This window comes from Macaca nemestrina, chromosome 18 (assembly GCF_043159975.1).
Source record: "Macaca nemestrina isolate mMacNem1 chromosome 18, mMacNem.hap1, whole genome shotgun sequence".
Classification (NCBI taxonomy): Eukaryota; Metazoa; Chordata; class Mammalia; order Primates; family Cercopithecidae; genus Macaca; species Macaca nemestrina.
Genome location: NC_092142.1, coordinates 69739752 through 69767313, shown reverse-complemented (window position 1 = coordinate 69767313; position 27562 = coordinate 69739752).

The window sequence follows — 27562 nt, the reverse complement described above, 5'->3', positions numbered from 1 at the left end:
ATAATGACAAGGTTGATATTCAAAATTAGATTTATTTCTATCACCTTATGGAGAGATAAAAGAGCTGAGAAGCACTTTGTCAAGACTCACATGTGAATTTCCAACCACAGACAGATGGCTGCAACTCCAGCTCCCTTAGTTTATATCTGAAAAAGTCTCCTGTTGATGGAAACAGATTTGAACTTTGAAAAAGGCAAAACAAGCTCTGATAATTCTTTGAAGGTGAAGCTGTGCCCCCAAACTAAGGATGACACCAAAGAGACCAGGTGGACACATTAGATCTTTGGTACCAATTGATTGAATCCTGGACATTCATTCATCATGTTTTGTTGTTCTTCCTCGGTAGCTTAGAAAATCACATTTTTGAACTAGAATCCTGGCCTAATTTGTGACAAGGGGCATGAGATGTGATGGGACCATGACTTGTCACAGCTGACTACCATGGATAATTTAGAGGGCACTTCTGGAGGAGGGAGGTGGAAAGCGAGCATATTTTAAATCAGGAATATCCTAGGTTACTAAAACATTGATTAGCTCCCATATCAAGGGGTGTTTAAGATAGGAAGATAAGAAAAATTCAATATCAAAACTGTCTTATGAGAAGATTCAAGACAAGGACACTTTCAAAATTCTTCCCAAAGCTATATAAACGTTAATAAAAATAAGCACTATGGAGAAAATAAAAATACAGTCTGCGGCTGGGCACGGCGGCTCACGCCTGTAATCCCAGCACTTTGGGAGGCCGAGGCGGGCAGATCACGAGGTCAGGAGATTGAGACCATCCTGGCTAACATGGTGAAACCTCGTCTCTACTAAAAATACAAAAAATTAGCCGGGCATGGTGGTGGGTGCCTGTAGTCCCAGCTACTTGGGAGGCTGAGGCAGGAGAATAGCATGAACCCGGGAGGCAGAGCTGGCAGTGAGTGGAGATTGCGCCATTGCACTGCAGCCTGGGTGACAGAGTGAGACTCTATCTCAATTAAAAAAAAAAAAAAAAAGAATACACATATATATCTGTAAGCTATCGGCATTTCTTTCAATAGCGTTGCCTTTTTTTGAACTCAGAGAGTCAATGTTCTTTTAATGTCTCATGCTGGACACTCTGTAAAGTTTACAGTCCTTGGCTTCCTTATCCAAATCCAAGTGTATTCCTACCTTTTCTGGACGCCCAGGCTTAGATGCAGACATTCTTCCCTCCAGCCCGACCTGTGCCTCCCACCAGGAATGCTCTACCCCATTTCCTGCCTACCAAACCCCACTCCCACCCACTTCCACAAAACTATCACTGGCTCCCACAGTTTTTCTGAATATGCACGACAGTCTCTATCCCACATCTCAACTTTTTCTCATGGGAGGCCATAAACCTTACTATTGGTTGTTTCTCTAACTAAATTTAGGAATGTGGTTTATATTTTTTCTGTACCTCCAAAATACGTAGCACCCTAGTAGGCTTTTACTTTAAGAGTGGGGGTTTTCACTATGTTGCCCAGGCTAGACTCAACTCCTGGGCTCAAGGGATCCTCCCACCTCAGTCTCCCAAGTAGCTGGGACTACAGGTGCGCACCAGCATGCAGGCTCTTAGTAGGCTTTAATACATACTTAGTCATGGTCCAGTTTTGTCCACACAAGCTACCATTTCAATCCTAGAGCTACAATTGCATTTGATGGGCAGGGGCACCCAAGATACTAGAAGTAGCAAAAGAAGAAAGTTCTGTTTTGGTAGCACCTTAAGCACAAAAGCACAAAAGCAGCAGTATAATAGTAGACATGTGTTTCTCAGGTTGAGACTCATAAAGGGAAGCATCGATTTCAAGCGTCAAAGAACATAAATATTGTTCTTATGGCAATCAATGCGGGAAAAAACAAAAGGCTTTGACGACATTTCCACTGGGTGGCTGTCATTCACCAATTCCAACCTTTGGTTTAAAGTAATCATGAAGCTTCAGTGGCTGTCAGAGGTGGAGGGACAGGAGATATTAACAACAATGTCTCAACACTTAGGACAGCATTTCTGGTTTGAATAAATGTGAACCCACAGTGCTTTATTACATACTTTCAGAACTGATGCAGTTTCAGATGGTGAGTACAAGTTTGTCCAATTTTCTGACAAATTTCATTCCCAAGTTCAGAATTGATTCTTTTCCCCGTAGTGACGACAATGCCTTAGGGACCAAAGTTAGTCGAAGTGCATCCTTATTTATTAACTTCTTTTTGTTCCATTTATTAACTTCTTCTTGTTCCACTTTTGATAATATCTTTGAAGCCTACAAAGTACCATTCAAGATATACTAAAATTGGCCAAAAATCAAGAGTAAACATTTCAAAACAGGTCAACATTCGAAGCTAGTAGATGCATGAGAGATGACTGAGCAGAAGAGAAAAGGACCAGATCTTTGGGTGAAACACAACTTGATGGGAATCCCAGCCAGACCCTTAGATGACTTTAAGCAAATTGTTACATCTCCCTTCTCCTTGGTCTTCTTGTGGGAAAAATGGGGATTGTAGCATCCATCTTCCAGGGGGGTTGTGATTATTAAAATTATACTGAATTTTAGTGGCCTAGCACCATGGGCCATTACTGAGGAAGGGGTCTTGGGGAGGAAGTTAGAAAGGGAATCCTCCTGTCATAACATCTGTAGGTCTCCCTCCACTGTATCCTGAGTCCTTATCCCTTTTAACTCCTTCAGGAGGACTGGCCTCTTATCGTTTCCCTTCTGCAGCGTTACCTGCGATTCTCCCCCATTTAAAATTTGCCAAACTGCCAAATTTCTAGGTCTCGATAAAGTGCTGTTGGATAAAGCAAATATTTCATTAACAATCTGTCCCCAGGTGCTACAAATGTTCCACCTGAAATGAAAGTAGAAATTCATATGGTCTTTCCCTCCAGCAGTCTCATTCCCTGGCAAAATAGAGGTTTAATTAAGGTCAAATCTCCCAAGCCATAGCAGAGGATGGATTTAGGTCAGTTGAAACAGATATTCTAGTTAATTTGATCTAAATGGTTGTGTTTATTTGGGGAGGGAAGGGAAAGGCCTTTACAAATAGAGGCTCCTGGCTAGCATAGCATCGGGGAGGGAGAACAGTCACTCGCCAAAGTTTGAACCACGGGGAGCTGCACACGTCTCAGAAAAATAGTTCCTGAGAATTCAGGGGAAAAAAATTCTGCATAATTCTCAACTCCACGTTATATATCTACAATCACAAAATATTAGCATATTCTTTTTCTCAAGAGAGAAAAAGGTTTGATCAGCTTGAGGACCCCAGATCTTCCATTGAAAACGAACCGAAATCTTCCACCGAACAACTTAGGAGCTTCAAACATAAAAATAGATATGCAAACCAGAGAACCAGGCACAGCACAAGACAGGAGGATATGAAATGTCATCAGAGCCAAGCATTGCTTCCGTAAATTCTAATGGAGGAGAATTCTACATCAACAGGAAACTGGAGAGATGGACGCAGCCCCTCCCTGAAACTGACATCCTTGCTTATTATTTTTCATTTTTCCCTTTGTTTCTGCTTCAAGCTTTCCATGTATTTCCGGCTCACCCAACCAGAAGTCACTTCCTTCAACAGGACTTTACAGTTTAACGTGTAACTTTTATTCTACGACTCAGATAGGCATCTTCTGCTTACCAGAACTCTGTTATAATCCAGGATGTAAAGAAAAATAGCATCCTTATTTAGCCACAGATCCAGGTTTTGTGGAGGCCTGAAGCTTATAGAATTTGGAGAATTCTCTGTAAGAAAGGAATATGGGGCCGGACGCAGGGGCTCACGCCTGTAATCTTAGCACTTTGGGAGGCCGAGGTGGGCGGATCACAAGGTCAGGAGATCGAGACCATCCTGGCTAACACGGTGAAACCCCATCTCTACTAAAAATGCAAAAAGTTAGCCAGGCGTGGTGGCAGGTGCCTATAGTCCCAGCTACTCAGGAGGCTGAGGCAGGAGAATGGCTTGAACCCAGGAGGCGGAGCTTGCAGTGAGCTGAGATGGCACCACTGCACTCCAGCCTGGGCGACAGAGCGAGACTCCGTCAAAAAAAAAAAAAAAAAAAAGGAAAGAATATGGAATTATGTTCCAACATTAATATTTACTTAAAATGAGAAAATCCATCAGAATCAGGTGCTGGGGCCTTGGACACTTAGGTCCCTCTCTTCTGAGATTTCTGGGAGCTTCCTGGTGACACTCCGGTATCGCCCCCCCAACCTACAGCCTCCTCCACAGCTCCCAGCAGCTCTAAGGGCACCCTGCAAGAGGGACCCTGAAGTCTATGGCTCATTTGCATCACAGGAAACTCGCTCTGTGAATTTCCCTAAAATAAACCGGAGAAATGTGAACATCTATCCTGTCTTGTCTTGTCGCTACCTAGCAGACATATTTCACACTTCAGAATAATGCCTGTTGTTTCTACCCTAGTACCTGGGGGTGATCTACGTTGTTTTATCCTTGTCCAAAAAGTGAGACAATAGATTACAAAACAGGTTGCCTAATTGTAAAATTCAGAAGGGCACACTGTATTTTTAAAGTGCAACATATTTTTTCCATCTAATTCAAAACTGTGAATGTTAAACTTAAAGACTCTTTCCAGCTTCTGTTAGTGACAGACAGAGCTCCCCACGGGGTGGCTGCCTTTAAAGACAGGTAAATGAGGGCCCATATAAAACAGCGAAGTATTGATGTTGTAGTAAAATTCCAGAAAAATACATTGGCAGACAAGTAAATTTGTCACTAATAATTTAATGTAATTTCCCTAAAATGGAGGTAATAGGTACTCAGGGAATACACCTCCAGGGTTTACATCAAATGTGCATGTGAAAAATCGTGAAATAATATTTTTTTAAATGTAGATGCTTTGTCTGACATGTTGGTTTATAATGAAAATTATTCTTCCAAAATGAAAATGGGGAGGGTAAAATATAACGTCCCCCAATCCATGTATCCTTTAGCTTCCAAACCTTTCCTGGTGGTGGCAGTTGAGCAGCTGTGACTGACTGGAAGCTAGGAACATTTGTTTGCACTTTATTTCCCCCTTAAAATGATGTACTACAATTACCAAATATTAATGAACCAATCATGTTGCAAATAGTATTTCCTGTGTCACTCTGAGTTATAGAATCTAATATTGGGCTCATTTGAAACATTCCAAAGTTGCATATTTTTTCCCCTTTGCAAAGTGACAGCTCAAATTGTGTTTAGTTGCATCCGTCCAACCATGAGCAAATCAAGTATAAAAATTTCATTTTGTCTAAGTGTTAATGTAATTTTTTAAGCTCATATCCTGGGATGGCTCACTTTGCACTATGCTGGATGATATTAGATGCTGCTTAAACATTATTATCAATTACATTACATGGTGCCAGAAAATTTTTAAATAGCACTTGTTTGAGACTCAAGTCATGAAGTTCCAAGAAAGGAAAAATACAAAGAAGGAAAAAAAATTCTTTAGCTGTTTCAAATGCACCAATGTTTATGTTTATATTACAAATAGGCTGATTTCCAGCTATAAATCTGAATTTCATTGCCGTTATCGTGAGTTTAATATGAAAAAAGACCTGCCGTGTGCTAAGGCAATAAGGAGAGACGCAGCTGTCATAAACTCAGCTGCTGAATGGAACAACGTGAGACCTAGAGTCAGGGGCAGGAGGGAGGAAAAGAAAGAAAGGCTTTGAGAGAGAAAGCAGCCCTAAGCTAGAACCATCAACATTATGAATTAATATCAAAGTCAAAATTATAGAATGTCCATCATTTTTTCTATAGAATATTGACAGAGTGAAATGAATTCAGCAGATAATAAAGAATCTATCCCCCAGAAAAAAAAAAAAAGGAAAGAAAGAAAGCAGCGAAATATGCCGACTTCATAAGCACATTTCATCAAATGTGTGAGCTTAATACAACTGCCAGGGAAAAGCCTGATCCAATTTTGCAGGAGGTCACTGTAAGAAGTCCCTGGCTGTTAATGTGCCTCAGCTTTCCCTGATTTCTTACTCCAGGTAGTGAGACCAGATGCTGCTTCATGCTCAAAGACGCTTCTTTTTTCCCCACATCCGATCTTACGCATACTTCCATGCACAGGACAGATGTGCAATAGTAATGAATGCTAATGGACAAAGTCACCAGAAAGTATTGCTGATGGTCCCATTTTCATGGGCCCAGAAGATGGACAAATTTCATTTTTCCTTTTACCACACTTCCAGTGTCTGTTCTACACTTTCTAGAAGGAAAAAAAACCTCATTTTTATTTTAGGTGTCTGAGAAAAATGTATTTGGAGTCTAAAATTATTTAAATACAACATATATATGGAACTGTGAAAAAAAAATACCATACTCTTATTTACCTAACCCAGCCTCAGCTAGATCTGCACCATTTGGGTTTGTAAATTACGCATGCAAAGTCTGCTAAATTTTTAGAATGCTGCTGTTTGTAGTGAGCTGGTTATGTTTTCTGATAATTCAGAATAATAAAAAACAGGACTTCACCAATGGGAAGGCACACATCTCACAGTAAGATTACAGCTCACACCTGCCTAACTCAATGTGTTCATACTTAAGGAGGTTTAAATGTAATAGAAGCAACCTGAATTATCTTCAAGTTCAGGATTCTGGGTGCCTCTCTCAGTTGGGATTCTACGAAAGAACTAAGCCTTCATCCTCCAAGATATCCATTATGTATATAATGAATGAACTTCTTACCCCTGCACCTAGAGTATAATACTCGTGTATTTTGGGGAGAGTGAGAAAACAGTCTCTCAAATCACCTTCTTTGTTTCTGTGGTTTAGATAAGGATTGCTGGTTGTGAGAAGGAGGCAAGTCTCATTACTTAATGTACAGTGTGCAGACCAGTGGCATTTGTGTCACTTGGGAGCTTGTTCAAATGCAGATTCTGATTCAGTAGGTCCAGGGTGGGGCCCAGGAATCTGCATGTCTAACGAGCTCCCAAAGTGATGCTGATGTTGGTGGTCCCAGAACTGCCGAGCAGCGAAGCTCTAAAAGCTGCCTGTCCTCTGTGAAATAAAATTCTTAAAAGGATATTAACATAGGACTACATAATAAATTTCACACATTTTATGACAAATCTGTTGGTTTTCACTTTGTCTTGGGCAGGGACCTCTCTCTATCCTCCATAACCAGGATGGAAGCAGTTGACAAGCAAGTGAACCAAAGCAAAGCCACAAAGGAAAATGCCATGGCTTTGGTTTCCTTGAATCCATTTGCGCCCCCCTAAAAGGAGATTTTCATCTCTAAATGCAAATTTTTATAGGAAATTTGTACCCGTATTTCCTCATCAATATTGAGATATATATTTTGATTTGCAAATCTATTGATATGAAAAAACTTACAAAGGTATGAAAATTAAATTACATTTAAACATTCATTTGATCAGTGACCTCCACTAAAAAGAACTCAGTGATATGAGATGAGATCCACATAGAAGACCTAGACTATAGGATCACCAAGGAATGGGCTACTGACCTTTGCTGCCAGTACTATCTTTCTCTGGAATGCTGTCCCTCTTTCCACCTGCCAAACACTCTTTCTACCTTTAATGTCCAACTTGGAGCTTCCTTGAAGACTCATTATTCACTGACTCAGCACTCCCTAAACTGTGTGCTACTCATATCTGGGGCTCTATGCTTTTCATTATACTATTGCTTTGCTTTCCTTTCTAGTCATTTCATCTAACTTGTATAATCTCCCTCAATGTTCAGCCTGATGAATATTTATTTAGCAGCTGTTTTGTGCCAGAGTCTGTGCTTAGTGTCAGGCATAAAGAGGGACTTATAATTCTACTGTAGCCATAAATACTGTTGTTCCCTATGTCAAAAATACACCCATCATAATATTGTAGAGAAGACTGATATGGAAACAAAAATAATATATCGTTATGATTATAAAGTAGAAGCATATGCAAAGTTTTGAAGGAGATAGATTTTTCCTATTATCTTCCTAGTAAGTTAGAAGAATGCCTAAGCAAAGAAAATTTCACTAAAGGTTAAAGGGCAAGAGACATGCAAAAAACACAGATATAGGCAATAGCAAAGTGAATCCAGGTGCTCCAAGCTGTCTATGATTGTTAGAAGTTGGAGACAGACAGAGGCAGGAGGAGACAAAATTGAAGAGGTGGGCAGAAGCCATATTATGAAGAGTCTCATTTGCTAAGCTCAGGAAAGGTGTCAACCAGGTCAGATAGGATCAATCTGCAGATACTGTTGATCTTTGCAAGCCAGAAAGTTTGAGGCACAGAGACAGCAACAGCTCAAAGACTGACTGATCAGCTTGTCAAGAGAAACCTGCCTTTTAATTCTTATGACTTAAACTCTTTTGAATGATGTTGAGAAAACCTGCAATGGGTACCCTTCTAATCTATTTGTTCATATTAATGACCACACGGGGAAAGTCTTGACATGCTTTAAGAAAACAGCTGTTGGGCCGGGCACAGTGGCTCACACCTGTAATCCCAGCACTTTGGGAGGCCAAGGCGGGTGGATCACGAGGTCAGGAGACTGAGACCATCCTGGCTAACACAGTGAAACCTCATCACTACTAAAAAACACAAAAATTATCCAGGTGTGGTGGCATGCGCCTGTAGTCCCAGCTACACGGGAGGCTGAGGCAGGAGAATCACTTGAACCTGGGAAGTGGAGGTTGCAGTGAGCCGAGACTGTGCCACTACACTCCAGCCTGGGCGACAGAGCAAGACTCCACCTTAAAAGAAAAGAAAAGAAAAGAAAAGAAAACAAAACAAAACAAAACAAAAGAAAACAAAAGAAAACAAAAGAAAAGAAAAAAGCTGTTAATGGGAAGTAGCATGAGAAGCATCATGAAGAGGTAGGTTAACTAGTGGGGTAGAGTGCAAAGTATCCCCAGAATTATGGTTTCCTTGAGGTCAAGGATTCATCTTGTTTTTCTTAGTAACCAGATCCTAGAACAATGGTATCTATTTAATCATTGTACTCAGTAACTACACAACATATCTACCTCCAACCCATTAACTCTTTCTATCACATACCTGGGGATAAGGAATGCAGTCTATAAGCTTTCTCATTATTAAACATATCATTGAGAGGTACTGTAATCTTTTAAAAATTACTGGGTGACCCTAATTTTCCCCTCAAATGTTTTTAAATTCTTCCCTTGAGCAGACTTGTAAAAAGTAGATGACTCCTAGAGTCCAAATGTACGGATCTATTTAGAGAAAGAGCATCCATTTCATAAAGCAACCCTATTTTTCAAACTTACAGAAATAGTCTGCAGAAAAGAGCTCCAGCCAAAATGAGCTTATACTTGATCCTACGTAAGATTTCTTCACCATAAAACAGGGGTCCAGCAGGAAGGTAGGGGACTTGAACCATTTAAATCCTGAGAAGTTGAATTTTCTCAAACTGAAATTATCTTGCACTCCTTGTACTACCACGCTCTGGGTCTGCCTTGCCCATAGTAGATACTCAATACATTAACACTAGATTTGACTAAATTTGTAGCTTTAGAGAGCACTTGTGTCTCTTTTAATTGTTCTGACTGATATCTGTAAACCTCCGAGTTTCATGTTGCATGGTAAGCCTCCCCTATTTCTTTCCATTGCATTTATGTTCCTTAAATAATCTAAAATATAATACTAAAAGCAACAAGTGTTTAGAACCAGACCTTTTACAATGTGCTCCCCGCCCTTGCTGAGATGAAGTTTAAATGTAACAGAAGCAACCTGAATTCAGTGGCGAAATCCAACCACTGACTCCAGGGGCACCACGCAGGACCCAGTCCCGCAGATATATGAACGTCTGTGCACCAGGCAGGCCCTTGGAAAGAAGGGGTGTGTGGCTGTATAAATCCTGATACAGGAGGACAATGAATCCACAATGCACACACAGCCCACACCTGCTATCACACACTGTAATAAACCCCCGCCGGTGTGCCCGTGACAAAGTTGATCCCAAAGGATAGAGAGCAGTGATGGAAACTATAAATCTGTATCAATAGCCAGCCATTCCTCCCACCTTCCGTGTATCATCTGTGTGTATGTGCACAAACAAGGCCGCTGATACGTAAATACTCAGAGAAGTGTAATCCATCTCCTGCTGCACACTCTGCTTCCAACCCTGCCCTGTATGTTGCCTGGAATTTCACATGGTATTCAGAAGGATCGAGATTGCCCAGCCTTTTGTTCGGAGCAAGTAAGCAGGGGAGTCTGACTCCAGCAGATTCAAAGATTTTATTTTCCTTCCTTCTCAGGGAAAAAAAAAAAAATCAGCTTCTTAAAATTGCATTGCTGGTGTTTATGATTCATATTACAAGCAATGCAACCTCTACACCCAAATCAAAATTTCATTTATGATATTGTGGACTTAATGTGAATAAAGGCCAAGCTCTAGTGTTTTCCAAGGCACCAAAGAAAGATGCACCTGCCACGGAGTTAATCAAAGGAGGGAATGAGAAGAAGATGGAGGCTGGGGAGAAATGATAGACAAAAGCAAACCCAAATGCCATAAAGTGATATGAAGTTAAAAAAAAAAAAAGAAAGAAAGAAAGAAAAAAGAAAGGGGGGAAAAAACCCTATAGCATGTCCATCACCTGTGCTTGGGAGATGGACATAAGGAGATGAATTTAAGGCACCCTTAAATTCCTGACACTTTCTCCTCTAGCTTGGAAATCCTACTAGTTAAAAATATGATTGGGATAACTAAAAAGGCACAGGCGACAAGACAGGGTGCATATGAAATTCAAGATGGTTTGAACTGATAGTCTCTTTCAACCGCACAAGAAAGACGTAATGGAGAGAACGGTGCAGATTTAAGCAAGCTCTTGATGTAAATGAAAATAAAAACCACAACAACTTTTATATCCTTGTAGCATTTGGCTAATGAGTCACTAAAACTAACCTCAACCCATCCATCATTTCTATTACAGAGACTCAACCACTCTCTCTCTCTAATTGGTCTAGACAGGTGTCATGATATTTCAGCACATTGAAAAAAAAAGTTCCAGAGGTTTTCTTTAGTGAGACTGAAAGGTAGACACTTTGGAAAACGTTAGTCTAATTTTGACCTTCTTTGAAACGGTTTGCATTTAACAAGAAAATAAAGACAAACACACGTCTCCAGATTTAACTTCACCTCCAAAAAGGCCCTTTAGAGGATCAAAAGGAAAATTGGAAATTAATTTGATCATTTGGAGAGGGTGACCCTGCTCTCAGAAGGAGCAAGTTTTATCTGGGGATCTCACTTCATGTACATTGCTTTTCTAGAGCGATAGCAAGCAAAATTAAATACATAGGGTTTCAAATGTCAACTTCACCTTGCCTTACAGCGGCTAAAGACAATTTTACACTAACAAATGATTTCAGGGGCTGCTCAGTACCTTTCAGGGAACAGGGTTTCATGCAATTCCATACTTAGGAAAGGAAAGAGAGGGAATAAATTAGGAAGAGACCAAATCTGAGGAATGGACATGCCACCACATTTTACCAACAAAACAACAGTTCATTAATGATATTTTAAAGTTGTATTTCCACCAAGTTGTGACATAAGAGAACAACAGTCAGGAAACAGGACATTCAGCTGGCGTTTCACTGTTCACTCATAAACTGGCAGAGAACGAAGCAAGAAAAGTCCAGGTTAGGGTCATAGCATGGTGGTGCTCAACTTGTAATTTCCTGGTTGTGATCAGGAGAAATGACAATCTTGCTATTTAAATATGTTTTTGACAATGCCATTTCTTTGGGAGAAGGGTAGCTATGCAATCGGGAATCATTCCCCAGAGGAAGAGGTGACACGAATGTCTACTTTTGTTTTCCTTGGTTTGTTTTAACCCGGTAATAAGAGCCTAGTTGCTGATGCACAAGGTTTTACTGACTTAAAAGTGATGTTGCTCATTCTGGCATCAGTGCTTTCCCAGAGAGTGTTTCAACTTGCAGCAGTGGTAAGAAACCACAGGCCTGATTCCTGAGATGGGTGAAATGGGCCATTACCATTCAGAGTTGTTGAGGACACCAAAGAGAAACCTGAAGTAGGCTGTGAGGTCAGGTATGAATTTTAGGTGTGAATTTTACCCACCTCCTTGAGTATCTATGTGTAAAGCCTCTGAAACTAACATGGCCCACAAATACCCAGTGTTATCTGAGAATATCAGATATCCTCTAGATATGTTTTAAAAAATGGTATTTTCTTTAACAACTTGAAATGTAGCATACACTGCTTCTGATTTCAAGAGAAAATGAATGGTATAAAAGCAAGGAAATTCAAGCTTCAAACCCATAGTTTCTATAACTTAAAACATTTAATCTCTGTGTGTCTACCATCTTATCTTTTCAGCTATACATCATCTAGCTAGAGATCATTTCTATCTATATATAAATTACAAATTTGTGCACAGAATTCGGGTTAGATGACAAGAAGAAGTCATCATCTCTGGGTTAGAAACAACACATTAATTTTTTCTTTGTGTTTATATTTTATATTTTTCTGTAATAAAAGTGTTTTGCATCTCTGGCTGGGCGCAGTGGCTCACACCTGTAATTCCAGCACTTTGGGAGGCCAAGGCAGGTGGATCACTTGAGGTCAGCAGTTTGAGACCAGCCTGGGCAAAATGGTGAAACTCCGTCTGTATAAAAAATATACAAAAATTAGCCAGGGGTGGTGGTACACGCCTGTAGTCCCAGCTACTCGGGTGGCTGAGGCAGGAGAATCACTTGAACCTGGGAGGTAGAGGTTGCAGTGAGCCAAGATCGCACCACTGCACTCCAGCCTGGGTGATAGAGTGGGATTCTCTCTCTCACACACACAAAAAGAGTTTTGCATCTCTAATTATAAATAACATTTAATTTAAATAAAGCAAGTAAGCAATTGTCTTTAAAACTACAAATCTAATTTAAAAAATAAAAGAGGAGCTGGGAAGAAAGAAAATGGCCCAGGATAGATTTCAAAAAAGTCATAAAATGTTTTCACTGAAGTGGCTGCATGCAAAATATGTTGGTCATTTCTTTATTTAATACACATGTGTTGGGCAATTTATGTGTTCTTGGAGGGCTAGTTCTGGGCATGGGGTTAGAAAAAGGAATAAGAAATGGTTCTTGCCCTTGAAGTGGTTATGTTCAATTGGTAAAGATTAATATACGTTGGATTATCAAAGCTCACTCTTGCCCTATCAGTACCTAAAACTTAAACCCAAAGAGATAGGTTCCTGGCCTTACAAAACTCTACAAAAGAAGTTAATAGAGGCCGGGAGCGGTGGCTCACGCCTGTAATCCCAGCACTTTGGGAGGCCGAGGCGGGTGGATCATGAGGTCAGGAGATTGAGACCATCCTGGCAAACACGGTGAAAACCCGTCTCTACTAAAAATGCAAAAAATTAGCCGGGCGTGGCGGCGGGCGCCTGTAGTCCCAGCTACTTGGGAGGCTGAGGCAGGAGAATGGCGTGAACCCGGGAGGTGGAGCTTGCAGTGAGCCGAGATCGCGCCACTGCACTCCAGCCTGGGCGACTGAGTGAGACTCCGTCTCAAAAAAAAAGAAAAGAAGTTAATAGAAAGTCATATGGGCCAGCCATGGTGGCTCACACCTATAATCCCAGCACTTTGGGAGGCCAAGGCAGGTAGATCATGAGGTCAAGAGATCGAGACCAATCCTGGCCAACATGGTGAAACCCCATCTCCACTAAAAATACAAAAATTAGCTGGGCATGGAGGCACACGTCTGTAGTCCTAGCTACTTAGGAGGCTGAGGCAGGAGAATTGCTTGAACCTGGGAGGTGAAGGTTGCAGTGAGCTGAGATCGCACCACTGCAATCCAGCCTGGCAACAGGGCAAGACTCTGTCAAAAAAAAAAAAAAAAAGAAAGAGGCCGGGCGCGGTGGCTCAAGCCTGTAATCCCAGCACTTTGGGAGGCCGAGACGGGCGGATCACGAGGTCAGGAGATAGAGACCATCCTGGCTAACACGGTGAAACCCCGTCTCTACTAAAAATATAAAAAAATAAGCCGGGCGAGGTGGCGGCGCCTGTAGTCCCAGCTACTCGGGAGGCTGAGGCAGGAGAATGGCGTGAACCCGGGAGGCGGAGCTTGCAGTGAGCTGAGATCCGGCCACAGCACTCCAGCCTGGGCGACAGAGTGAGACTGAGTCTCAAAAAAAAAAAAAAAAAAAAAAAGAAAGAAAGAAAAGAAAAGAAAAAGAAAGTCATATGATTATGTGGATTCCAGAGTAGAAAGATTTGATGAGCATAAAAGCAATGGACGATGTTAACATAAAAAGACTGACAGCTTTGGCTGGGCACAGTGGCTCATGCCTGTAATCCCAGCACTTTGGGAGGCGGAGGCAGGCAGATCACGAAGTCAGGAGATCGAGACCATCCTGGCTGACATGGTGAAACCCCGTCTCTACTAAAAATACAAAAAAAAAAAAAAAAAAAAAAAAAATTAGCTAGGTGTGGTGGCGGGAGCCTGTAGTCCCAGCTAGTTGGGAGGCTGATGCAGAAGAATGGTGTGAACCTGGGAGGTGGATCTTGCAGTGAGCTGGGATCGCTCCACTGCACTCCAGCCTGAGTGACAGAGTGAGACTCCATCTCAAAAAAAAAAAAAAAAAAAAAAGACTGACAGCTTTGTTGCATTTTAATTTCTATGTTTCAAACATCATCTTAAAATTAAAAGACAACAAAGAAAAGTGTTTTCCACCTAAATAGCTAAAGGTTGATCTCCTTAATATATGAAGCAGATCGAAATTGAGAAGGAGAAACCACCAGAGGCCCATTTTAAAAGGGATAGATAATTCACATCAGAGAAACTAGGAGTGGCCAAAACACATGAAGTATGTTCAAACCCACAAGTCACCATAGAAATTCTAATTAAATCAGCAATTCAGTCTTGCTTTGTCCTCTGTCAGATTAATAAATGTGTAAGAAACACTAGTTCAGTAAAAATACAGAGATGCGTGCAAAAATGATAAACCTACCCTCAGATCAGGGTAATCTTGAGGGGGCAATGATCAGGACTTCGAGGCTATTCATAATGTTTTATTTCTTTTGCTGGGTGGTGGGTATATGGGGTGTGACTACATTATTCTCTAGCTTTTCTCTATAACTGAAGGAGTTTGTTTTAAAAAGGAAATAACATAATATTGCTTAGTATTAGTGGCTGTGATCATGGTGTGAATTGGCATGGACTTTCTTCAGAGTATCAGCAACATGTGCCAAGGGCCTTAAAAATGGCTTTTGAATACAAAAATTAGCTGGGTGTGGTGGCGCATGTCTGTAATCCCAGATACTCAGGAGGCTGAGGCGGGAGAATCGCTTGAACCTGGGAGGCGGAGGTTGCAGCGAGCCAAGATCACGCCACTGCCCTCCAGCCTGGGCGACAGAGCAAGACTCCATCTCAAAAAAAGAGGCTTATTTAGGAGCAGTGATGTTTGGCAAAGTATTATTTCTAATAAAATATTTAAAATACCCTAAATGTACAACAAAAGAGGAATGGTACAATAATTATAATACATCTAAGAGCAACTATTAAGTGACTGAAACAATATTCTTGACATTTTTATTTATACAAATGAGCAAAATATACTATCAAAGCAGGATACAAAGATCTACGTGTACATACATATAGACATACATATACATACAAAACTATGCACACACTGTATCATGTCAATACTGTAAAAAGGAGATGTATATGTAATATAACATTGGGAAATTATCATGTTTTACCAGTGAACTCCAATTCCACATTGCTATTTTCTTCTCTCCAGAAAAGGGATTAATTCTACTCCTTTCCCTCAGAGAAGTTTTCACATATAAGTCGGTGTGACTTATATGAAGAATTAGCTGAAATTTAAGAGATGAGTTTAGGGTCATTTTTTTTACTGGGGAAAAATATAGTCATGGAGAAGGCAACTCAACCAGTTATTGTGTATATTTTATATATATATAATATCTATATAAAAGTCATAACCTCATTAACACTCATTGCTGGCCTATTTCCCCAGATATTTTACAGATACAGTTTTTACAAAGTACAGACTGTGTTCATAGCATTTTGTATCAGCAGGTTATTTAACCCATTTTGCACCTGTGGGTCCTACAAGCAAGACGAGCACATCGGTATCTTCTTCATAGTGTCTCTCGAGGACAGCCAACAGAAGGGGACTACGGTATAGAAATAAATGCTCTTTGGATATTAATGAATGAGCTTTTTAGAGGAAGCAAGACCTTCCAAGTCACCAATGATAGCACTGAGTGACAAAGAAATGAGAGAGAAAGATAAAGGAACAGGACTACTTTTTCCTTCATAAAATCTTGAAATGTTATTCCAGGATATCTGTGTAACTATTAACTGAAAAGATGGGGTGTGTGTGTGTGTGTGTGTGTGTATGTGTGTGTGTGTGTGTGTGTATTTATGAGCTTCTAAAATTACTTGTAAGCAAAAAAGTGAAAGTACAGGTCTACCAAAACCTTAGCAATAATATAATCCATCTGGTTTTTGCTTTCCAAAATTATTTCCTTTATGATGTTACAATGTGTCGAGTCATTTATCATTAAAGATCAATTTAACTGGAAAAGTAATAATTTGAGGTGATGGGTGGAGGTGGAAGAGGTGGAGGAGAAAACTCAAATTTGCAAACTATCATGTATTTTTCCTAGGTAATCTTGTCAAAGTTTCTTCACTAAAAAGAAATTCAGGTAAAGATCTTTGTATGGTATAATTACAAAGGGAAGGTAAGAAACTCCTGAGGATTTTTACTGGTGGGAATAGGCACACGTTGTACTCTATCAAAGTACTGCATAATTCACTGATATCCCTTCTTTCCCAAAGTCAAAAGACACTGGATTATTTAGCGGGTTATCAACTACTCAACCATCTGCCAGAGCAGCAGGTTACTCAAGTTCTCAGCCCAAGAAGTCACCCTTTTGAAACAGACACACACACATATACGCACCCACATGCAACTCAGTGTTCCAATAAATTTTGTGAGGGGAGCTGATGTCCTAGGCTTATAATAGGTTTGTAATGATGGGTTGGAAGTGAAAGCTTTCCTCTTCTCTTATCCCAGAAAAATAGTTCCTCTTTTCCCCTATTCTCCTTTCAAAGCTAACCTCTTACCCTGTGATCCTGGTTTCAAAGTTAACCGCTCACCCCGTGATCCTGATTGTCTCCTGCTGACCAACGGCAATCCCACTACTCCCATCTACCATCCGTCTCCATCAACTATTCTTTGTCTTCAACCTTTTTTCCAATAATAGACACTTCCTTTCACTTTCCCACTGAAGCGACTACCTTATTTCATTCATTACCTTTACCATAAAACTACTTGAAAGAGTTGTTTATGTTGGCACCTCGATTTTCTGGATATGCAATTTCCTGATTTCATGTAATTTGGCTTCAAGCTTTAGTGTGCATGGCACTCAATCTGTTCTTGATAGGGTTAGTCATTTCCTCCTAGCATCACCATTGACTTCAGACTATTGAAACATGGCACCTTATTTTCGCTCCTCACCCTATTTGATCTTTCTTTGATCTCTCTTCACCCTTTAATACACTCTGCATGAGTGAACTTATCTATTCTCACGTTTTCAGATCTGCTTCTATAATTTCAGTTCTCATATAGGTAATGAAAGTCCTGACCAGATCACTTTCCTTAACTTGACGTCTCCAACTATGTATTACCAGACTCCTCAAGATCATTATCTTCAAAACTAAACTCATTACAATAAACTGGAGAATACGTGCTCAACATAATAAAGGATATTTATCAGAAACTGACAAATAACATAACTGTAATGATGAAACCCTGGTAACAAAAATAAAGCAAGGATGCTTACTATTATTGTATTACTAATATTCAACTTGGTTTTAGAAATTCCAGCCAAAGCAATAAGATAAGAAAAATAACTAGGAAGTAATGTATATTGGCAAGGAAGAGGCAAAAGTATCATTGTTTACCAACAACATAATTGTCTACCTGATAAACATCATAGAATCAACTGAAAAGCTATGAAAATGAAACCTGTTTATCAAGGTGGCAAATTGTAAAATGCAGTTAATTTAAAAAACACAACAGCTTCTCTATATATTAGCAATAACCAGTTAGAAAAAAAAATCTAATTCACCATGGGAATTAAAATATTTCTTTATTAGAAATGTATTTAAAATGTATTATATGTTTTTCACCCATATGATGAAAACTATGCTTCACAGTAGAACATAAAGGAAGGTTTTAAAAGATAAAGAGACAAAGTTATGCTTATAGCTATATGGAAAGATACACAATAGTAAAGCTATCAATTTCATGTAAATTAATCTATAACTTTAATACCATTACAATAAAAATCTCTAAGTTTATTTGGGCTGGGGTAGAATTTAATAAAATGATTTTAAAGCTTAACTGAAAAAAATACACAGGTTTGCAGAAATTTTGGGGACAAACATGACATAATAAGGAAGGATTACCCTAGAAGATATTAAAATATATACAAGTACAATAATTAAAACAGTGAAGTTCTGGTTTAAAAATAAGCAGATCGATGGAAAAAAATATGTAAAAATATACTGGAATATATATAAGAATTTGCATAATTTAATGTGGCATTTCAAATCAATAGGAAAGGTGGGCCAATATTTAATAAATGCATGACTATCACTAATTGGGAGAAAATGAGGTTAAAATCATATTTTTTAATTTATCTATCTATCTATCTATCTATCTATCTATCTATCTATCTATCTTTTGAGACGGAGTCTCGGTCTGTCGCCCAGGCTGCAGTACAATGGGGTGATCTTGGCTCACTGCAACCTCTGCCTCCCAGGTTCAAGTGATTCTCCTGCCTCAGCCTCCTGAGTAGTTGGGATTACAGGTGACTGCCACCATGACTGGCTAATTTTTTGTATTTTTAGTAGAGATGGGGTTTCACTATGTTGCTCAGGCTGGTCTTGAATGTCTGACCTTGGGTGATCCACCCACCTTGGTCTCCCAAAGTGCTTGGATTACAGGTGTGAGCCACCGTGCCCGGACTATTTTGTGTTTTGAAAAGACAGGTGGAAAAGAATGTGACTGTGTGTGTTTGTTAAATGTTATGCTGTTGGGTACATGACTATCTATTATGTTATTTTTTAAACGTTTAAAATAGATCACTATTTACAATTAAAAACTAAAGGATTCCATCAAGCAAGAGATATATAGATTAGCCTAACTAACTCAGATATAAAACTTACACATAAAAAATTATATGAACAAATTGAAAAAAAGTTTGCATATTGCATAAAAGACAAAAATCTGCAATACATAAAAAGTACTTAAAAATAGTACAAAATGGTGAATACCCCACGAGAAAATAAGACAAGAACTGACTTAGGCAATTTTGTAAAAAGAACTTTAATAAAAGGGTCAGAAGATATAAAATTATTTTCAGCTTCTCTGAAAAATAAAGGCTTGAAAATAAGACAATGAGGTGTCATTTTAATCTGTGAAATGTTAAAATTTTTTAAGAACTAAGAATATCCAGTGTTAGGTAGGATACAGGGAAATATATTCTCATACACTGTTAGCATGAGTATAAATTTATATACAACATCCTGAGGGCAATGTAGCAATATCCTTCAAATGTCACAAAATGATCACACTCTTAGAGAATTTTATTTCATGGAACTAATCTTGAAGATGAAGCAAAGATATACGTATAAGGATGCTCAATGATAGTTAATTTTAATTTTTCTCAAATTGAAAATTAATCGAGGATTGATTTGATTTGGGCAGGTAACTAATTTAACCATTTACATATATTCATTTATTAGGAGGTCTTACTGCTTTGTACAGAATGGATTGTCAAGGAGCAAGAATGGAATCAGCCTAATTAGGCATTGCAAATTGCAAATACCTTATTTAACAGGTTGGTTTTTACTTGTCACTTTTCAATATTTAGACATACAGTATAAAGGTTGTCACCTGAATTTGCCCTAGGTATTTAAATGACTTCAAATGAGTTTCAAATGACTGTGACCTCTTTGAAGGGCTCATGTTAGCATGTTATCAACCTTTGAAAGAATGCATGTTAGTATCTTGTATACCTTACATACAGTTTGCCTTCAATAAACGTATGCTAAATAAATCTCTATTCTATCACCTGTTACACTGTGTTTTTGTTGGCCAAGTGTCTGTGTTTCTCAGACTGCTTGCTCTTTGAGAGCAGGGTCAAGCATTCACTCATCTCTACATCCCTATTACAAAGCACAGTGCCACATACATAAAAGATATTCAACAAACATTTGTTGAATGAAGGAATCAAGAACCTATTTCTGCTAATTTTTTTTTAATATCTGTGTTCCAAAACACTAGTCTAAAAATGAAGGGCATCTGAAAGTAGGTCTTGGGGTATGGCTTTAATCTTGATGAGAGATACTGAGGCTTCATTGAGACTTACTGAAAAGAGAAGAGAGGAGCAAAAGAAAAACAAAGGAAGAGATATATTAGCAATCTGTTAGACTTCTAGACACAGGTGAGCTAGTGGTTTGTCTAACAGAAGCCATACAGAAAAAAATACCATGCAATGGGCCTTTGCAGTAAGCAAAGGGAAAACATTATTTTATTCCTTCTACTCTTCTTTCTTCATACCCAAGAACCCACTGTAGAACATCTTAGAACCTTTATGCACAGCCTAATCAAGTCCACAGCAGCAAATGCTGCTGTGGTCCTGTCTGAATCTGTAAGTAGCAGCTTCCCTACTCAGATATATTGCACTGGAATATTTTTTTCCTTCTTGCTTTTATTCTTTACTGTTTATGCAAGGAAATCCACTAATATGTTTTGGAGAAGATAAACCCATTTGTCCACAAATAGAAAATTCCAAACCAAGAATCTCTAAACCATGGGTTTACAGTAGCCCCATGAGATTCAATAGTCATTGAAGAGATCTTTATTGACACGCTCTTGAGAGCAGAGTGGTTTTAATCATATTTTTTCATGAAAGTTAATGTTAAAACAGAAACATGTCACCTTACTGAGTTGCACTGAGAGTCAGCGGCAAGGGCAGAATGAAAAATGAGGATTTTTCTTTTCTCTTAAAGCAGGAGTTTCCCTGTATAAATTTAATGGCATTAAAAGCAAGTCTAAACTCAAAGCCTCATAGACTTGCAGTTAAACATGGTAGATTGAACATATGTTTATCTCGTCTTCTCCCAATCCCACCAAAGTAGTGAGAATAAAAAAGGAATAATCGCACAAGATTAAAAAATGCATAAACACACAAGGAAAAGGAAACTGGGAACAAAGACAACAATGGATTAGAAATGTCAACAAATCTTTAAGGAAAAAAAGCCATGATAAGAATATTAATGGCCTTAGCAGAGCAGAGGAAGCTGAAACAAGTTTCTGCAGAGGGATGAGAAGGAAACTGACTCACCTTGCAGGATCTGAAAAGGCTAAAAATTGGAGGATTGGCCAAAATTTTGTGGAAGGAGCATTTAGAGCTCTACGTTCTCTCCTCCATCCCTCAAAGCCAGGAGACAACTCCTGTTTCATTTCTTCAGAAGACAGAAGGCTTATTTTAGGAAGTATTCAAGCAAAAGTGACTCTAGATTCAGAGATCCTGGGGCCTGCAATGGAACGGGAGGGAGCATTCGGTAAAAGTTTGCAAGCTGAACAGTGATGCTCCACAGGCAAAAAATTACAGGAGGTTTCTCTAGGGAAACTCAACAGTACCCAAAATGAGAATTATCACTTGGGGGTCTCCCAGTGAAAACACTCATTCCCTCCCTCATCCTACAGTAGACAAACATACCCAATCAACTTTTTAATGCCTTGCTCTTGAATACAGGAAGTCAACCAACAGAAGATATTTGGAGGAAGCTGAATCACAGGGACAGAAATAAACTGCAAAAAAAGAAAGAACTCAGTAAAAAACAATGCAGAGAACGAAAGAAAAACTTCAAGTAGAAGTAATATTTTCAGAAAGGTAACAGAGGACATTGCCTCTAGGAAACATGAACAGAACATTATACACATATGAACAATAAAACCTAGAATACCACATTCTCAGAATTGTTTAAAAATCAAGTTGAATTGTAGAAAGATAAAATTGAAGAAGTTTCCATAAAAGTACAATGAAAAGGCAACCGAGGTAAACAAATTATCAGAGATTTCAGAAAAATTTCCCAGAACTAAGAGACACAAAAATTTCAGTTTAAAAGTTTCCAACCAGGCACCCAGCTCAGTGAACACAAACAGACCCGCATCAAGGCACAGCTTTGCAAAATCACAAAATATTGGAACCTTAGAGAGGCTTCCAGATGTTTCCAGAAGGAGAAAAGCAGGTCATACAAAGCAGCTGGAACTAGAATGGCATCGATCGTCTCCGCAGCAGCATTGGAAGCTCAAAGAAAACAGGGAAGTACCTTAAACAATACGAGGTAAAATAATTTTCAAACTAGAATTCTACACCCACAGTATCGACCTAGTTTGAGGCTGGAATAAAGATATTTTCAGACAGTTATCTTCTCAAGACATTTACCTCCCAACACATGTTTTCTGAGGAAGCTACTAGTGAAGTACGCTAACAAAATAAGAGAAGGAAGAGACAAGCAAGAAAGCATAAAATCCAAGGAAAGCAATAAAAAAAACTTCAGGAAAAACAAACAAAACCGGGAAAGAGAAAATGGGGCTTTCAAGGTGACGACAAAGGAGGGAGAACAAGAGGAAGTGGCCTTGGAGCAGACCTAGAAAGTAACTGCCCACGCTGGAGTGGAGACGTCCCCTGAAGTGCATGCTTACATATTATCTCATAGATCTGACCCAATGGAAAGTTCTACTGGGAAGGACTTGGAGCATATGCATAGAATCTCTGAGAAAATTAAGCAGGCGAAAAGATGTTATATCAGAAAAGCAATATAACTTTTATAGAATACATTATTGTATTCAGCATAAAGATAAACAGCATAAAGATATAAACTGAGGAAGGGAGGATGGGAGTGGGGACAGAGTTGATTCTTACCTACTAAAATAGAAGCCCGTAGATGTCGAAAATGGACAAATTGAGTAAAGGCAGCATTATTTAGAAATATATAAATAGCAGAAGACATGGGTAAGTTAATGGAAAACAGCTTCCTTTGGGGAATAGGATTAGGGGTGGGAGATGGATTATGGAACTGCTATTGGTAATCATAAGCCTTTTAGTATTACTTGGCTTTTTAAAAGTATATGCTGGCTTTACTTTACAAAAATAGAAATTAGTAAACAAGCAAATGTCAGTCTCTGCAAAGTGGTCTCTCTGTGAAATTCTCAGATGCAAACGAGATAGGTGACGCGAGCTCTGGGCTGGGATGGAGGCACTGGTCCACATGCTCCTCCGACCCCTCCCTGCAGAGAATACTGAATTCAGGCAGTGTGAGGGACCCTTCCACCAAATTTGTTTCTCTTCAAAGCATCTGCTTAAGGAGGGAAGATGGTCCGTGGCTTTGATGACATCAGGTCACGTTGGTTCATGAACTCATGCTTAATTCCCAGTCTCTCGTGAAAGCAGCTCTGATTCCCAGTGAAACTCTTTTTCTTTTACTGAAGCACATGGTTCATCAGATGATTCCTACTCTAAGATGGATTCTCTGCCTGTAGCTCTGCTCTAAGTCTTTGAGAGGATGCAGATGGAGCCTCTCCTCTGCAGCCTTTCTGGTTTCGCACTTCCTCCCTTCCCACCTTCAGGCTCCTGATTTCAGAGGACCGCCTCTCTTGTTGTCTAGGATCCATGCTCTCTTTTTACTTCTGTGATATTGAAGAGGATGCATGAGTCCACAATCAATGGATACATTCCTCAATATACAAAGCAATTTTGTCACACATATAGTCAAAGATAAGCAGCTCTGTTTACAGCCACTTGAAATATTTACATATACCAAAATATAAAACAGCATATAAAAATGCAATACACACACCACTGGTGTGTTCCTTTATGTGTTAACACATTAGGTAAATACCACATACCTCTTGCCCCCACAACCTATATTAAGTGTAGTACATATGTGCACCCTTCCACATAGGCACCCTAGAACCGAACAGCCTGAACAGACGCTGTTTTTCCTTCCTGACAAACGGGCATGAAATAACAGGCTGACATCTGCCTCTGCAGGTCATTCAAGTCAGCCTGCTACACGTCAAAATTCAAACTGCTCCATCCATCAACGGCAGACCCAAAATTAACGTAGCTTGGAAACTCAGCGGCAAGACAGTAACAACCCAATTCAAAGCCTGACCTTCGAGGAATGATGGGGTACGATGGAAAATTATTTCATGCCCTGCACCAAAGCCAACAATAGAATTTGAAGAGATTTTCAGTTAAATTAATTTTAAAGAAAAATCCCCTATTGTAGCAGTTTAACTCTTAGGGTCACGTAAAGGGAGTGCTAAGCATAAGAGATTTTGCTATCTGGAGGCTCTGCCAGCACCTTGTGCAAAAGAACTAAAACAATATTTTTGGCAAAACAGTTTGAAGTCATTTGCACCATAGCACACACTAAAAGTCAAGTGAAGAAATCATCAAGAGATTTAATTCCTCACAGAATTTTTTGGGGAATGGCTATTGGTTAAAATAAAATTGCAAATGAGATCAGCCCTTCAGGATTACAAATACAAATGAAACTTTTTCTGGAGATATTTTTAAGGGTGATGATTTCCCTCAGTTCAATTATCACAAAAATGTATGCCAGGAGATTTTATAACCAGTACCCCAAGACAACCACCAATTTAACAAATGAACCAGAATCTGATGCACAAAATTATTTTACCTATTGATGTGGCGATGATACAAGGCACAGCACACGTTTTTAAAAATGCTATATACATTTGCAGTCAGTGACATCTTGAACTATGCTTTAAATTCATGTTCCATGAAGGTAAAGTTACCTTTTTCTCTCTGCTGAAGACCACTTCAAAACTCAACCTGAAAAGTCATCCTAGTGTGTTCCTTCTAAGCAATTCCAGCATTTCCATTGACATGAAATCCAGGCTAAAGCTGAGGGAGTGTTTCTTATATTTGCTAACAGAATGCTCACTCTGCCAACTCTTTTCTCTCCACCATCTCTCTTCAGGACCTCTTTTCTCTGTAGTCCTTTTCCTGGTAACGAGCTTAAATTCTCCAAAAAACAAAAGCTCTTTTTCAGTTCCATCTCCCTCGAGTCATACCCCATTCCACCCTTCTCTTCTCACCTGCATATTTCTTCAAAGGACAATCCACACCATCTCCTTCCAAGTCTTCTACTCAAAATAGTATTGCTATCAGCTTTCGTCCTTATCATCACTTTGAAAATAACAACGTCTCAATTGTCACATCCAATGGTCTGTTTTTAGACTTAAGGTTCATTCATCTTTCTGCAGGTTGGACCACACATCCAATTTACCCACCACAAATAACATGTCTATTTTTCTTTTTCTGCTTAGTCTTTGACCTAGGTGGTTCTGGGATTCTAAATTAACCCCGTTCTTTCCAGTCTATACCCATTCTCTCTTGGCTAAGGTGTTAAAATGCAAACACATGTTGATGACTTCCAAGTCCTCTTTTCCTTGCTCTGAAGCGCCAGGGCATAGTTCCCTGCACATCTCCCTTTGGTTATCTCCCAGCTACTGTAAACTTAAGACATCCCCAGCCTGCTTTTCCTCTCCATTCTCTAACCACCCATCGGTTGAAAGCAGCAGTTTCCGACCAGGCACCATGGCTCACGTCTGTAATCCCAGCACTTTGGGAGGCTGATGGGGGCAGATCACCTGAGGTCAGGAGTTCGAGACCAGCCATGGTCAACACGGTGAAACCCCATCTCTACCAAAAAGGCAAAAATTAGCTGGGTGTGGTGGTGGGCACCTGTAATCCCAGCTACTTCGGAGGCTGAGGTAGGAGAATTGCTTGAACCCAGCAGACAGGTTGCAGTGAGCCGAGATCGCGCCACTGCACTCCACCCTGGGCGACAGACCAAGACTCCGTCTCCAAAAAAAAAAAAAGCAGCAATTTCCAATGTAAGACACATCCTTGCACATCTCCAGGACTGCACACATTACCCTCTGCAAAGCACCCTCAACTCCTCCAAATAGGTAGAGGCTCCCCTTTCTGTGTCTTCTGCAGCACCTCACACAACCTTTCACGTCATTGGAAGAAGTGAGCCCCCGTGTGTGAATTCCCCCCACAAAGCCACAACATATTTATGTTGTTCTTCACAGAAGCCACAGCAGAGGCTGAAACAAAGATCCTCAAGACCTACCTAATGAAGAAATAAATGGATTGATGATGAAATAGTGCTGAATACCTGACTCACTGGCATAACTGACCACAGTTTAGGGGAGGTAAGAGAGGAATGGGGTCTACTGTTAAATTTGCCAGAGCATCTCATGGGACTTACAGTGATGGATTTTAGTCGAGCCACCAGATAATACCAGGGAAAGCTGGTGAAGAAAGGCTTTCACAGCTAAATATCCTGGTTAATTTTCTAACAATAAATTTTTTAAAAATTGTTTTGGGGATTTCATATGTAGCATTAAAAGGACCATCTCTTATTATTATTTTATTATTATTATTATTATTATTATTATTGAGACAGAGTCTCGCTGTCGCCCAGGGTGGAGTGCAGTGGCCTAATCTCGGCTCACTGCAAGCTCCACCTCCCGGGTTCACGCCATTCTCCTGCCTCAGCCTCCCCTGTAGCTGAGACTACAGGCGTGTGTCACCAGGCCCAGCTAATTTTTTTTGTATTTTTAGTTGAGACGGGGTTTCACCATGTTAGCCAGGATGGTCTCAATCTCCTGACCTCGTGATCCACCCGCTTCAGCCTCCCAAAGTGTAAAGGACCATCTTTAATTACAAAATCTATTCTAAGCATTTAAATCTTTTACTTAGTTGGCCCTCAGTAAATATGTTGATGATGAGAGGATTATATGTACGTCATGTTTCCCCTTCTTTATAAAAATACATAACATGGATAGTTTAACAAGCATTTATTAATAATGTTTTGAGAACATTTAATCGAGAATTTTTTAATGTACAAAAATTTGAAAAGCATAGGAATCCATTTAGTTCAATTTCCTGACTCATATATTGGCTAAATTATATATTTTTCGGGTCCTTCCAGGTCCAACATTTTGGTCCCACGATTTCCTTTTTCTTAATCTTAGCTTTGGAGGTGATGGTAACTATACAGGGATGACCATACCTTAGCCTGCTATAGCTCATTCTCCTAAAGCCAAACCCCAGGAATTCTCAGTGTTGCAGAGGTGAGGAAATGAGAATTCTCATGCTTTGCTGATGACACCCCGAAAACTGATACAGTCTTTAGGATGAGAAATTTTGAAATGTGATTCAAATGACCAAAAATGTGGCCATATACATTGATCAAAATTTTATTTCTCAGATTTTAAAGAAATAAGTGAACTGGTGAACAAAAACATTCATTGTAACATTGTTTATAATAATGATGAAATTAGGAGCAGTATCAACTTCCAACACGGGCTTGCATCCGGAATTGGTGGGTTCTTGGTCTCATAGACTTGAAGAAAGCAGCCACGGACCCTTGCAGTGAGTGTTAACAGTTCTTAAAGATGGTGTGTCCTGAGTTTCTAACTTCA